The 14,576-nt window shown below is 39.4% G+C and overlaps 1 protein-coding gene across 2 annotated transcripts in view; it reads right to left on the minus strand.

Moving 5' to 3' along the window:
• LOC146005019 (poly(A)-specific ribonuclease PARN-like) overlaps nt 1-14,576 on the minus strand; it is a 213,550-nt gene that overhangs the window by 153,662 nt on the left and 45,312 nt on the right. The gene's annotated exons all lie outside the window — the stretch shown is intronic.

Raw genomic sequence — 14,576 nt, forward strand, 5'->3', positions numbered from 1 at the left:
TGAAGGAGTAAATGACAATTCTTGTGTATGAATGGTTAATGTACTCTTTTCTAACAAATATTATACAACATTGTTTCATGTTTACTTGTTCCGTTGCTGTGACTAATCTCAATTCAGACCGCGACAGTGTTCTTTGCAATAGTTACCCATGCTGAAATGAGAACAGAGTACAGAAACTGAACAACAGAAACCAGTTACTTGTAACGCTCATCTATGACCATGCAGCCAGTCAGCCCCTTATAGAATGTAATTTGTCCCGCTATAGGAAAAATGCTGAAAGCCACTGGTCTAAAATGATCTTATATAGAATATGGTACTTACTCTTGTCCAATTTCTCTGTAAAATGATAGATGTGGTGCTTGGAGATACTGATAACTTATTACCCTTTATAGCTTTCAAGTGTTTGACAGCACACCATGTGTTCAACCATCATCACACTATGAAAAGACATTGCAATTCATACTATCATGCAGGTTGTCTACCTGTTTGGCCCTCAAAATTTCAAATGAACAAGGAAAGAAGAGCCTGAAGGAATAAAGTAACAAAGCTTAGATTTTCTGTGTGTTGTAAAGAAGTTGAAAGGTCTATTTTGAAAACTAACTACCCATTACTAAAATTCAATAAAAGTGCTGTACACCATATGAATAATGCATGTTATGTCATGTCCTGTGATTAATGTAAGTTGCCTCCATCAAAGTCATTGTACAGAGTGGACACAAAGTGGGTGTACCCCTGTTTATTTTTGACGGCTTTTGATTAAAAGCCTGATATGGACACATAAGAGTCCAGAACACCAGTATGAAGGCTGTCATTTTCGTAGCATAGCCGAATTATGTGCCATGATCTGGCAGATGTTTTGTGGAGATTAATACGTGAGTCACGTTCGTGAAGGCATCTTTCACAGCTGCTCGTAACTCTTGTGTTGTGTGATGTGGTTATTTCAGACTGTCATTGATGAACCCCCAGAAATGAGGTCTGGACTTCTTGGAAGTTAGGTTAATGAAGCTGGGCAATTTTCAGAACCTCTTGCCCAGAAAAGGTCTAATTTAGGTAACGTACATGTAAAGATATACAGGGTGTTCATAAAGTTCCGATACCATACCAAAAACATAGCTCGGAAACTACATGCAATAGAACAATACTGTTGATTGCAAAATGAGCTACAACTCTTCACATTTATATGCCATACAACTCAATGTGCGCCCCTCTAGTTGCTCTCAGAACATCAAGGTGGTAATCCACTTATGCCCATACTCTTCGAACCAGCATCACACAACACAAGAGTTACGAGCAGCTGTGAAAGATGCCTTCACGAACGTGACTCACGTATTAATCTTCACAAAACATCTGCCAGAACATGGCACATAATTCGGCTATGCTACGAAAATGACAGCCTTCATACTGGTGTTCTGGAACAGAAGTGCGGTAAACACAATCTTTAACATAGCCCCAGAAGAAATCCAAGGGTGTGATACATAGCCCCAGAAGAAATCCAAGGGTGTGATATCAGGAGAGCACGGTGGCCAGGGAATAGGTCCATCACAGCCTATCCACCTGCCAGGGAAATGCCTATCCACAAGACCTCAAACATCCTCGGACTAATGAGGGGGTGAGGGGGTGCCCCATGTTGTTGAAAAAATTATGGTTGGCTGGAATTCCTCCAACTGAGGAAGAAGGTACTGTTCAAGCATGTCGTATTAAATGTTACTGGTAATTATACCGGCACTTTATGAACACCCTGTATATGAGTTACAAATTTATAATACAAGATTTGATGATGTAAATGTAAAAGAGAAATACTAAATACATTAAAAGTACATTAAAATATACATGATAAATACATTAAGATATACAAGATAAATCCATTAGAATACAATTGATCTTTAGGATCAGTAAAAATCATTATAATTGCTCACTATAGTGTATAGAAAATCATTATTTTTATAATCTTTACATGTTGTTAATAACGACCCTTTTGTTCTTACATGATAAGGCATAACTGGAATAGATATTCTGGATCAAAGCGTTGGGACAGAGTAATAACCTTCTAAGATTTTTGCAACAAATAAGTGATCATTTCTGTTTCTTCTTGATGAAAGGGATTCAAGTTTTAATTTGTTCAATAGATTGTCATAACTATAATATAATTTAAACAATTGAAATCTAATATATAAGTAGGATAAAAAATATTTTGTATGATCTCAATTATGTCACTTTTCCCAATACCACAGGAAAATTTCCATGTGACAGTACTCAATTCTCGAATGGGTCTGACGAATGCCATGTACATAAATAAAACAAGGTGAAAGTTTTTGTTCAGCCGTTGGAATTTGTTTATGACCAAGCCTGTTATTTTTCCTACCTGTTGACACCTATGATGAAGATGCACCTTAAAGCTAAGTTTCCGTATCCTTAAAATCTTCTACATGGCTTAGATTTACATTCTGTATGTTATAATTGTAGCAGGAGTGCTGTTTCTTGCGTGAGAAGGTTATTGCAACTTACTTCGATGTTTTTGCTCTCGATGTTAAAGGGCGTCGATGTTAAAGGGCGTCGATGTTTTTGCCGTTGATGTTTTTGCTGTCGATGGTTTTGCTGTCGATGTTTTTGCCGTCGATGTTTTTGCTGTCGATGTTTTTGGTGTCGATGTTTTTGCTCTCGATGTTTAAGGGCGTCGATGTTTTTGGTGTCGATGTTTTTGGTGTCGATGTTTTTGGTGTCGATGTTTTTGCTGTCGATGATTTTGGCGTCGATGTTTTTGCTGTCGATGTTTTTGCTGTCGATGTTTTGTTGTCGATGTTTTTGCCGTCGATGTTTTTGGCGTTGATGTTTTTGCTGTCGATGTTTTTGGCGTCGATGTTTTTGCCGTCGATGTTTTTGCCGTCGATGTTTTTGCTGTCTATGTTTTTGCTGTCGATGTTTTTGGCGTCGATGTTTTGTGCTGTCGATGTTTTGTGCTGTCGATGAAATGTAGGCGATGTTTTTGTTGTCGATGTTTTTGCGTCGATGTTTTGACCCCAATCCATTATTGTCTTCTTACGTTCTGGTTCATAGAAATGAACCCAACTTTCATCTCCAGTGACAATACGATGAAGAAATGCCTCACCATCAGCTTCGTAATGGCGCAAAAGCTCACTGCACACATCAACACGTCTCTCTTTCATTTCTGGTGTCACACGTTTCGGAACCAAACTCGCACACACCATCCTGAACCTCAGTATGTCATGACTGTTATGGTGGGCTGATCCTACACTTATTTCCATCTGGGATCCATCTGGGAAGCAATTTCACTGACTGTAATATGCCGGTTCTCCCGTATCAAGTCCTCCACTTGAGCAAGTTGCTTTCCGTGACTGCAGTGACAGAGCGACCTGGACGCGGAGAATCTTCAACACTGGTTATGCCCTGTTTGAACTTCTCAGCCCACTCGTACACTTGTGATCGACTCATACAGTTGTTACCGTACTGAACTGTCATGCAGCGATGAATTTCTATCGGTTTCATGCCTTCACTCGACAAAAATTCCATGACACTTCGCTGCTCCTGCTTGGAGAACTACTGTAAAGTGTCAAGTACCCGCGTCCGGTTCCTTGGACACCTCTATATCGGACTCTTTAGAAAGACTGAGGTAACACATAGTCCGTTACCAGGGATACAGGTCGGAATTTATCTGTTCTGTCCTCGAACAGATTGTGTTGATATTATCTGATTATTTTGCTGTCTTTTCTAATCTGATCCGGATATCATCAGCTCATGTAATACCGCTATTCCAAGAATGAGGTTTGTGTAGATCTTCTTGACGTTGCTTGATCCTGTGGAAATACTAAAAATCTCATTAGCGGTGAGAACTAGGTACCCCTGGGTCACCTTATTTCTGACTCTGCTGATGATTATCAAACGAAAGGTCCTGGTCGGGTTTAGGTGAAGACCTCGTCCCCCTTCCAGGTTTCTGAAGTGATCCTCAGACAGCTAAGTCTACGTCTCAAGGGCGAAGACCCTGTTGGGCAGAGAGCACACAGGGTGAAGACCCTATATGTCTCTGGCTAGCTGTCGAAATTTTCTCGCGTTTATACCCGAGCTTGTTGATATGGTAACTAAGTAAATTTCAACTGTCTGAGGGTTGCTAAGCTGATAATTTAGTCTTCTGCCTTTCTGGCTTTCCATAATTTGTAAGTAAGAGATAATTATCATTCTTTAATTTCTAGCAATCTTCTGAAATCATCATTTTCTTTAATATTTGCAGATTTATATAATTAACAAAATATAATTTATCTGCGTTTCCAACGAAATCCACAAAATGTCCATTTCGGAAAGAGGCCATTGTATAGGAGCATCCTGATTCTTAGAAAACGATAAAGTAACGTTCCTATAGGTGAATCCTTGTTTTACCTATGACAGGAAAGTCGAACTTATAGAGGTACCTGTCAAAAAAGGTGCTGCCATCTTGTGTAACTATTTCCCAGCATCCTGTGCACAAGGCAGGCGTGCCAGCCCCAGCTATGGAAAGCTTACAGATGCCTTCACAAACTAACAAACATATAACAATCATGGTCATATTTTAGATTTTTTATACTACTTTTCCGGTTATTTATTGAATGCACCTTGTATATACTGTGTAAATAACTTGCATAATACGGTGATATGCACTGCACTCCAAAGAAACAGTCCTTTAGAATTAGAAGTTATTAATTGACATTTTACCGATGCAGGATCTTCTTCAGTACTCCTCCATTTGAAATAACATTTTGTAAATTTTCACATCCCACGTAGAGTTACTGGTCTCCTAATGGGCACCTCCCGAGGTGGTGGATAGGGGAATGCCCACTACATATAGTGGGTACTGGGCAATCAAAATACCCAGGCTGGACGAAAACCAGAACTGCTGGCCTGCATTTAGTATAGGGATCTACAAGGCCTAGGGGAAGAAAACCCTGAAAACAAATCACCTGGTTCTCCAGGTTGGGAGTTCGGCGTATGGCCAACTACCGGACCCCATAAAAGAACCTGCAGTTACGGAAACAACACGACAGCCTCGGATGAAGAATGGGAACAAGAAAAGACAACCCCAGCAAAAAAAAAAAGGATAATGACATTACTATAGCAACATGGAACATAAGAACCATGAAGATAGCAGGAAGAATGCAGGAAATAGCAGATATAGTAATAAACAACAAAATAGATGTAATCACTCTCCAAGAGATAAGGTAGCATGGAAGAGGGAGGATAGATAAACCCAAATACACTACATTAAACAGTGCAACACGGGACAAAGTAGGGTTATACGGAACTGGATAACAAAACAAATGAGAAGAAACATCTTGCAGAAACGTTACCATGATAACGGTGCATGCCCCAACGAACGAGAAAGAAAATAATGAGAAATATCAATTTTATGATCTATTAGAAGAAACTGTAGATAGAGTACCAAAATATGATATATATATATATACATAAAAAAGGAGACACATTGGAATGCTCAAACTACAGAGGCATCATATTACTGAATGTAACATACAAAATACTATCAGGACTCTTAAATGAGAGAATAAAGAACTACACAGAGAGGATACTGGATGAATAACAGTGTGAATTTAGATCAAATAGAAGTACAACAGACCAACTGTTCATAACAAGACAGATAATAGAAAAGCACTATGAACATGATGTAACCCTCTACATGCTTTTTGTAGATTTCAAACAGGCCTTGGACAGTGTAAGAAGAAAATAATTATTGCAGATCATGAGACAATTAAACTACTCAGATACAGTAGTGAGACTAATAAAAATGATCACTGAGCATACAATAGCAAAAGTTAAAGTTGGAAATGAGATAAGCACTCCTTTTGACATCAACAGCGGAGTAAAACAGGGACATGGGATGTCAACTACCCTTTTCAACATTGCACTTGACAGAGCCATTAGTACAATTAACAAAAGGCAGAATATATTTACCAAGACTAGTCAAATCTGTGCCTATGCAGATGATGTAACAATCATAGCAAGGACAGAAAATTCAATGAAACAAGTATTTCAAGAACTGCAAAGAGAAACAGAGAAAGTAGGACTAGAGGTAAACACAGAAAAGACAAAATGTATGATTGTATCACCTAAAAGTAGATATAGACAAATACACAGTACAAACAGGGGATACAGAAATACAAACAGTTCAAAGCTTTAAATACCTGGGAATGGTAATAGATAACAACAATCAAATGAGCAAATCAATTTGACAGAATACAGCAGGCAACAAAGCATACTACGCCAATCTACAGTTATTAAAGAGCAAGCTAATCGACAGGAGAACTACAATGAAAGTATATAAAACGTTAGTGAGACCAGTAATTACGTACAGCTCTGAAGTGTGGACTCTCTCGAAGGAAGAAACCACCTGAGAGTTCTTGAAAGAAGAATAATCAGGAAAATCTATGGACCCATAAGAACAAATGATGAATGGAGAATCAGAAATAACGAAGAAATAGAAGGAATACTCGATGGACAAGATATAGTTAGATTCAAAAAATTCCAAAGAATTGAAAGAATGGGAGAGGAAAGATTGCCAAAGAAAATAATGAAAGAAAGAATGTATTCAAAGAGGAGAAGAGGGAGACCAAAAATTAAGATAGAGGGATGAAGTCATCCAGGACCTGAAGAAGATGGAAATAAGAGAATGGAAGAGAAGAATACAAAATAGAGAAGACTGGAGGCACATCGTGGAAGAGGCCAAGGGCCACCAGGGGCTGTAGAGCCGGATGGTAAGGTAAGTTTACACATGTGTGATTGAGGTTCACTTTAATAATAAACACAGCTTTCAAAGTTTGTACTGAAAGAGCATCATCACTTGTCCACAAATCATTCATGTACGATAACGCTCATTTTCAGTAGGGGAGGGAGTGAATTCCAGATAAACAGAGAGGAAACTCCAATATTTTAAGAAAATTGGAATGTGGCACATTTGCACATTGGAATGAGAAATAATTTCTACCCAACATGCCATAGTTCATTTAAATAGTGGAGAAGTTTTATTGTTGCAGTTAATTTTAAGCCCATAACTCATTGTCACAAAAAAGGGACATGTTGGTGTGCCATTTTTTTAAAAAAAAAAAAGTCGGGACAGAGACTTAAAAAAAGGGACTGTCCTGGCCGATATGGGACATCTGGTCACCTTATTTTAAGGAAGCAAGAAATCTTCAGTGATGGAACTTGACACGTTGACAACATGCTTAGCATAACCTGACCCTCACTGTTGTGCCATAGTTTTAGAGATTTTATGATTTGTTACAGATACCAGGTTCACACTAGTGGGTTCCATTGATTGATTGAATTAAAAGTTTTGGGTGCATCGGCACTTAAGGCCATTTTGCATCCTTATCTAAAATTCTGACTGAAAAAGTTAAAATAAGGGGTGTAAACAGTCCCTTGGGAAAAATTAAAAGTGCAAGGTTGTAAAAACACCTGCACAAAACAAGCGCAACACATTAAAAAGTCAGAATGTATTAAAAATTCCTCACAGATGGTGGAAGAGACCAGCTTTTCGCAAAAATATAAAAACGTTGGATAAAACATTGTTGTCATCACTCAGCAGGGATGACTAACAGCTGGGAAGATTAAAAGTCTGCCTGAGAAAAGCAAAGTTAGCACATTCAATAAGAATATGCCGAACAAATAAAACAACGTTACAAACATGACACATCGGAGGGTCCAGCCCTTGCGGCAAGTGACCATGGGTTAGACAGCTGTGTCCAATACATAGTCTGGAAAGAATAACATCTTCTCAATGGGAGGGACGGGACGAGGAATGGGTTAATAGCGTGAAGCTTCTTCCCCGTTTCCGCATCCCATTCGGCCTGCCAAGTGTCAAAAAGGCAAGAACGGAACACATTCTGATGGTCACTGGCTGGCAGCAGATGGACGAGAACGTCGCCATCTGCGATAATTCCAGACTCTGGAGCACACTGCTGGAATCTGTGCATACAAGGACTTTCTTCAGAAAGTGAATATCTGCGAAATCCAAAGCCTTTAGGACAGCGTACAGCTCTGCCGTGTAGATGAAACAGGCAGGGTATAGGACGAAACTGTGACTTTCACAGTCCACAACAAAGACACCTCCTACAGATTCCGCAAATTTGGACCCATTCGTGTAAAACACATTAAAATTGTGGTACTGAGAGTGAAGCTCTAAAAAACGCTGCTGGTACTCGAACATTGGTGTTTCTGCCTTTGTGAGAGCAGTAAGGGACAAGTTAATCGCAGGTGCATAAAACTCCAAAGTTGGGACAGGCGGTAAGAGTGGAGATGCCAGGCAGATCACTTTCAACACCAAGTGCTGATAGGATCTTGTCTGCAAGAAAACCGAATGGTTTTGTGAAACGCTGTGGCGATCTTCCCTTCCCATGTACATGTCAGGATCAAGATGGTAGGTACTTTGACGATAAAAATGATGCACACAGATATCTCGAATGAGAAGATGAAACCAGTTACATGCTGGTTTGAGAGTTCTTCAAGATTTCTTCCTCCGTAGCATTTAACACATCCCAGTGGCATACTACACCTTTACAACTGTTCAGTTGACGGTGTGGTTCAACTTGAACAGGTAAGTCGCCCAAAGACCTTAACTTTAGAAGATTGTTGGTCTGGCGATCTGTGCTGGTCTGTACAAGAAGACTCCCATTTCGCAGTGTCTTTATTTCTGGTATATCTGAACCAGCAGCATAGTCAAGCTGTGTAACGAACCTGAGAGTTTAAGATTTTATATTTATAAGAAGTTAAGATTTTTAAAATGTTTGTTATTTCAAATAATGTGCAAGTTGTCACAGATAATTATAGTTAGACTGATACAGTTGTAGTTGGAACTTTTATATATGTTTATAAATACGTCAAAATCTGTTCGTGTTGACGTCACTTTCTAATCTCAGCCGAGGAAGTGAACTAACCTGAATGTTTCTCACCTGACGACAGACTGAGTTTGAAAAACAATGGAAGGTGAGGAATAATAAGAACTTGGAAACGGAGAGAATTGAAGTATAGTTTTTGGTTTTCCGAGTTTTCTTCTTGCCGATAAGTTGAAAGTAAACAATTAATTATGTTCTTTGACTTTCGCTTTATGTGAAGGAATATACCAACGTTAGTAGTGAATGTTCTAGTGTTGTACTGGTAAGTGATTATGAAATATACGCGTTTATAAAACTGCGTTTTAACTTTGAAAACAGTGTTGTGTTTCTTTTCTACCCAGCAAGCCCTGATGATTTGCAGATTCTCATGTTCCCGACTAAAGGAGTAGCGGACTAACTTTGTGATGACTGGTGTACAACCGGGGGACGTTGCATAGTTATTTTGGCACACCAACGCGGGGCTCGAGTGCATAGTTATTTTGGTACAATCGTGGGGCTTGAGTGCAAAGTTATTTCAGCAATTAAAACGTAATACCCGATTTAGTGAATACTGAAAGTGCTCGTGCATAGAATTCACGAAGGTGATAGTGAAAGTCCTTGGAATTCACGAAGGTAAAAGTGTGATAGTGAAGTGAAGGTATTAACTGGTAAGAGCCATAGACGGTGTAGTAGAATGGAGAAAGACGCGACAGGAATGAATCTGCGAAGCAGAGGAAGAACGACAATGGATGCAGAAACCAAGTTTGGATGCTGTGATGATCTTACCAATGACAGGGAATTCTTCCAGTGTTGCCAATGTTTGCAGAGGTTTCATAGTAGTTGTGATGGGCAGGAAGTAACGTTGGCATCAAATAAAGAGATGCGATGCACATCATGCTTGTCAGCACCAGAACCAGAACTGAGCGTTCCTACCAAACCCTCATCAGATCACTGGCTACTTGATTGGTTGATGAAAGATAAAGCAGAGCGAAAACAGAAAGAAAAGGAGGATGAAGACCGTAGACAGAAGGATGAAGAGAGTAGACAGAAGGATGAGGAGCGTAGACAGAAGGAAAGAATAGAGGAGGAGAAACAGCGTAAGAAAGAGATGGCTCAGATAGAGAAAGTTCGAAAGAAGGAGATGATGGATTTTAAACTCATGGTTGAGTCTATAGAAGAAAAGAGAAGGAAAGAGAAAGAAGAGGAAGAGGAAAGGAGAAAGAAGGAAAAAGAAGAGGAAGAAGAAAAGAGAAGGAAAGAGAAACAGGATGAAGAAGAAAAGAGAAGGAAAGAGAAAGAGGAGGAAGAGGAAAGGAGAAAGAAGGAAAAAGAAGAGGAAGAAGAAAAGAGAAGGAAAGAGAAAGAAGAGGAAGAGGAAAGGAGAAAGAAGGAAAAAGAAGAGGAAGAAGAAAAGAGAAGGAAAGAGAAAGAGGAGGAAGAGGAAAGGAGAAAAAAGGAAAAAGAAGAGGAAGAAGAAAAGAAAAGGAAAGAGAAAGAGGAGGAAGAGAGAAAGAGAGAAAGAGAAAAGAAGACTTAGATATTTTCCGTGCATTGATTGAAAACCAGGAAGAAAGGAGGATACAGGAAGATATAAAACTAAGGTCAGAGCTACAGGCTCTATTCTCTCAACATAAACTTGAACAGGTACAGAGCATCAGAGGAGAGATAGAAAAGCTTAGTAGTAAAGTCACTGAAAAGGTGGACGAAAGGGTAAAGGAAATTGTGGAAGAGCAGCTAGAGTTCTTAACAGTTCGGCAAGGACGGATAGAGAAGGAACAGGATCAATTGAAGAAGAATATGGAAACCTGCCTTGAAATTGTCCAGTCTGGAAGAGAATCTGAATGTGACCCTCCAGAGAGAGTTCAAGAATTAAAGAGTTCTGTAGAGTCTATTAATGTAGCACTAAAAACCTTTGGTGAATGAACAGAACTCATAGAAAATATAGTGCAAGAACAGAAAGTTGAAATAAAAGAAGCTGGAGAAAAGGTTAATTTTCTCCATGAGAAGGCTAAAAAGATGGAAGTATCTCTTCGCCAAGAAATTCAGGAACAGACAGTTACAATTATAAGTAGGGTCAGTGAACTGCAGGAAAAGATCCATAATTTACAGATTCGACCAGTAACCTCTTCCGATATACTGCCTGATCCAATCCGAGGACTGAACCCAGAAGCTACTTCCTATGAACCTCCAGTTGTACTTCCAAACCCTTTCTTCCCCGGTAATACCACAACTTCTGATAGATGCAAGAGGCCTAGAGAAAAGGATAGTAATGACGGTTTTTCTCCTCGACGAAGAACAGAGTTTAAGATGCCCAGAATGGCTGATATCGCGAACATTCCTAAGTTTAAAGGCGATATCGAAGCTCAATCTGCCGAAAGATATCTGCGTGAATTAAATGTCAGTTTCGACTTAATGCAAGTGCCAGAGCACTATAGATTGGAATTATTACCTCGGGTTTTCACCGGCAAGGCTGAGCATTGGTTAGCTGGTAATATTGACAACTTTGTGAATTATGCTGATTTCTGCGCACGCTTTAAGGATGAATTTGCATCAGAAAAGGCAAAACAAAGACAACTAGCGGCTGTGAGGAACCGAAGGTATTCTCGCCTGGTCCACGACAACTTAGAAAGTTTTGCCTGGAGTGTCTACGCAGCGTACAGAAACCTAGCTGACAATTTTAATGAGAGCGAAGTTCTTAATTTGATCATTGGACAGTTGCCGTATCGCATTCGGAATCTTTGTCTGGCGCACGCTCCACGAAGTGTGGATGAATTGACACATTTCTTGAAGGACTTCGATATTTATGATGACCCTGATGCCTGGAAGAATAAAGAAGTCTCTAAGAATAAAGATGCTGCAGGGAATAAAAGTTTTAAGATCCGGAATATCCAGATGGATTCAGAGAGTCGAGGAGGAAATTTCTCACGACCTCGAAGATTCAACAGAGGATTAGGCAGGAGAGGTTTCAACCGAGATCAAAACCAAAGACAGAGAAATTTCTACAGACCTCGTCCAGAACAAGAGCTTAATTCTCCAGACGGATGGCGTTACCAAGAACAACGTAGTCCTACTTCGCCCAGACGGTACTCTCCACCACGTAGAGGTGACAATTGTAGTTCCTTCTCACCAAGACATGACGTTGCCTCAGAGCAGGAAGAAGCAGTGGAGACTACTAGAGAGTTTCTGCAAAACCAGCGATCCCAATCATGTCAAACAAACTAGGACCTTGTCTATGTGTTTCGCTTCCGTTTAGGCAAGGAGCCTCTGAGGAGCGTCCCATACAAGAATTACATGTAAATTTTCAGTTAACAGAAATGGAAGAAATTAATTTACAAAGCCAATTAAAATCAGCTCGAACATCAAAAACTAAGTACAAATCTCCTGCAGTTCCTGCAAAATTAATGGACATCCCGGTGACTTGCATTATTGATACTGGAAGTGAATGTTCAATATTAAGTTACGAGATCTGGACCCAGTTAATTAATCTGATACCAGGCATTCAAATGCAAAAAGTTTCTGACATAAGACTGGTAGATTTTTCCGGAAGTCATAAGAAGAGAGTGTTCGGAAGTAGACGGGTAGAACTGGAAATTGGTGGCATGAATTTTAGCACAGAAGTATTCATCTTAAAAGGTTTTCGTACGGATCTTCTTCTAGGTATGCCTTTTCTAAGACAGCACGAAGCAGAAATAAGTTTCAGGAAGAATTCAGTTACTTTGTTGTTCGGTAGAACTCCTGATCAAGAAGAAGGGAATCCTGTAGATATAGAAATAGTGCGGTACATCCAAAAGGTCCAGGATGAGGATGAGAAGTGGATGTATAAAACCGCGGACCTCAGAGAGAAGGTTGAAACTATTAATATTTTAAATGATTCCCAGAAGCAGGAGCTAATAAACGTGCTGACTCGTTATTTTAAGGTATTCTCTGAGAAGCCCGGAACAATGGAGAGCGCTGAGTGTGAAATACTCTTAACAAGCACCGAACCAGTCCATCGCCCACCATACCCCGTGCCACTTTCAAAAAGGGCTGCTCTGGAAAAGGAATTAGACTTATGGAAGGCCTGGAATATCATTCAACCGTCAGTATCTCCTTACTTAAATTCTCTATTGGTTGTAGACAAGCCAGATGGGAGTGTCAGACCATGCATAGATTTCAGACTGCTAAACTCCATCATGTTAATACCTAAAAGTTCGGTTCCGCCAATTGACGAGTCTCTTCAGAAGTTTAAAGGATCGCGGTACTTTACAAGTCTGGATCTTGCCTCTGGTTATTTACAGATTCCTTTAAAACCAGACTGCCGCAAATACACAGCGTTCTCATATAAAGGCAGACAGTACGAATTTTTGAAAATGCCTTTTGGTTTGTCAAATGCTGTGTCCACTTTTGTATACGTAATGCATCGAGTGTTTGGGCCAGAAACAGAGCATTTCTTAACAGTTTATATCGACGACCTGTTGATTTTCGATGCGGATTTTAACACTCACATTCAGCACATACAAGAAGTACTTCAAAGACTGAAAGACGTAGGTCTTAAAGTGAAACTTAGGAAGTGTAATTTTGTTAAGGGAGAACTAGTGTATCTAGGACACTTGATTTCTGGAGACCATGTTAGAGTTGATCCAAAAAAGAATGAAGCAATTTTAAAATTCCCACAACCTAAGTGTAAGAAGGATGTTCGAAAATTTTTAGGTTTAGCAAATTGGAGGCGCAAGTTTATAAAAGACTTTTCCATCAAAACAGAGCCTTTATTAAGATTGCTCTCAAAGTCTGCTAAATGGAACTGGGGCCAGGATCAAGAAACTGTTTTTGACCAGCTGAAAATTGAGTTAACTAATACTCCAGCCCTAGCTCAGCCTGATCTAAACAGAGAATTTTGTATTCAATGTGACGCCTCTACCAAAGGTCTAGGTTGTATCTTATTTCAAGAACAAGGCGATGAGAAAACTGTCGTGCAGTACGCTAGCAGAAAATTAAAAGAAAATGAGAGACACTATTCGATTCCCGAATTGGAATGTTTGGCTATTCTTTTTGGTATCAACAAATTTGAAATATATTTGAGAGGAAGGCATTTTAAAATATACACAGATCATCGTGGATTAATGTGGCTTCAAAATTCTAAAAATTGGAATTGCAGGCTTACAAGATGGTCTCTAAAATTGCAGTCTTACTCTTTTGAAATTAAATACATCCAAGGAAAGGATAACGTGGTACCAGATGTTCTCAGTCGCTATCCCATCGATGAAAGCAAAGGGAATGAAGAAGCTAACTATTTTCATGTAAATTATATATGGCAAGAAAGAGGAGAAATGGAGGACATAACAAATTGGGCTGAAGCACAAGAAGATGATGTTTTTTGCCAGAGCATAATAAAGCTTTTGAATCAGCCAGAAACTGAAGACTCTCCGACTGAAACTAAGGTGAAAAACGTGTATCAGGTTTATGGAAGTCTCTTATTCCGAAAAACCTCCGGTGAAGAATTTACTTGGAAATTGTGTGTCCCTATAAAGTTCAAAGAAAAAGTGCTTCGGGAAAATCACGACGAACTAGGACATTTCGGGGTAGCAAAAACCCTAAAGAGAATAAAAAGTAGATACTTTTGGCCAAAAATGAAACAGGATGTTGTTAAGCACACTAGGGATTGCCCCGTATGTGCCAAGACTAAAATGGACAAGTTAGGAATCATCAAAGATAAGTTACATATTAATCAAA

This window comes from Lepisma saccharinum, chromosome 22 (assembly GCF_977018435.1).
Source record: "Lepisma saccharinum chromosome 22, izLepSacc3.1, whole genome shotgun sequence".
NCBI classification, from domain to species: domain Eukaryota; kingdom Metazoa; phylum Arthropoda; class Insecta; order Zygentoma; family Lepismatidae; genus Lepisma; species Lepisma saccharinum.